This window comes from Schistocerca nitens, chromosome 7, assembly GCF_023898315.1.
Source record: "Schistocerca nitens isolate TAMUIC-IGC-003100 chromosome 7, iqSchNite1.1, whole genome shotgun sequence".
Taxonomy (NCBI): Eukaryota; Metazoa; Arthropoda; class Insecta; order Orthoptera; family Acrididae; genus Schistocerca; species Schistocerca nitens.
In genome coordinates, this window is record NC_064620.1 from 629,426,796 (window position 1) to 629,428,488 (window position 1,693).

A 1,693-nucleotide genomic window follows, 5' to 3' on the forward strand; every position below is an offset into this window, starting at 1 on the left:
GCAAACACACGGGTTTCTACGATGATGAGTGTAGAAAGTCAATACTTAAAGATGTTGCATTCATAGCATAGACAGAAGATGCGAATATAACAGAGGCATTCTCAGTAAACACCGACATATTTCAAGGATGTGAAGTGTGCTAGAACACGAAAGAGTGCAAACCAGTTGACACATTTCTACCATGGAATCACTGGGATGATCCTGGCATAGTCTATAAATATATGGTGACATTCCTTCGATTATTCGACCACACAGATAGCATCGACGGGAAGGAGAAGATCCCGTGGATGCGTCGAACCTTAACGTTTGGTGTTACTCAAGACCTGCGAGTCCTACAGCTGTCCTGCTCCACACTGATTCAAAGAGAATATGTGAGAAAATAGTGTTGCTGTGTCTGCTTATTAAAATGCAAAATTATTTTTAAGTCGAATGGGAAATAAATGAATTTTTACCTCACAACACGTGTGCGCTTCTGTTACTGATTTCACCCTGTTCCCCCTTTGACAGTATACAGCTTTACCCAGTTACCATGCCTGTGCATTTCTTCAAGTACAGGAGATACAATTTTAGACATGTCTGCTATATGTCTTTGAAAGTGTTCACAGTTACGTGCTTCCTGCTCTCGTAAGCCAATTCGTGCTGCATGACAGGCATAATCTCATGCAACCACTCTACATATTCCTATACATTTTGTTATCTTCCATCTTAAACTTCACCTCCTTAATAGCACTCCCATCTTCAGAGAAACTAATGTAATTTGTGTCCTTTATATACGCTCTGCAATAAAGGATAGGTTTTTTTTGTAAATAGCAGCAAAAAACACATATGGTAACCAATTTTTTCGTTTATTCAATTCACACAGATACAATTTGATTTTTGAGATACAGTTCAGTTCTTGAGGTACAATCTGACTCTGATATTTCAGTGCAGAGATATTTTTAACTTAGACGCTGTTACCAATAACTAAAAAGAAAAAGACAAGAAAAAAAAAGGAACCTCCCAACAGGGAGACTGGTTGAGAATGATTTTACAATGTTTTCCATTCGCACTGCTTTAGAATATGTTTACATTTCTTTCCAGTAGTACTGTATGAACAACTACAATAATTCTGATGGACTGTGTACACTTTCAAACTAGTCAGTCTAGTGGCAGATGAAACTTAAAAACTAATGACACACATGATGCATAGATAGATATTAACAGAGTACACACATACTGTGTATGAATAAATAAATATACACATTTTTGTTCGTTTATGCTTTTGTTTACATTTTTAACTTTTTTACTTTTTCATGCACATGGTGTGCATACACACACACACACACACACACACACACACAAATATACATATTTTTCATGTTTATATTTTTTCCACACATTGGGTGCGTATATAGATATAACATAGACAGTAAAAATAAATAAATATTTACGTCACCCCCCTCTGCCCCCCTCCCCTCAGACCCCACTACCCCTTCTCTAGCTACAACTGAATAGTGTGAGTATAGGAGAGTTTAAATCGCATGATCAAAACTTAGCCTTTTATCATCATGAAGCGACAGGCCGATTTTAGACTTGCAGCAGAGTATACACCTCATGTCCTCTCGATCAAATATTAGGTTGGCGTACCATATGCGGAAGCTGTGGTGCAACACCAGGAACACCGCTGTACAGACACCGCAAATAGTGTTCAATA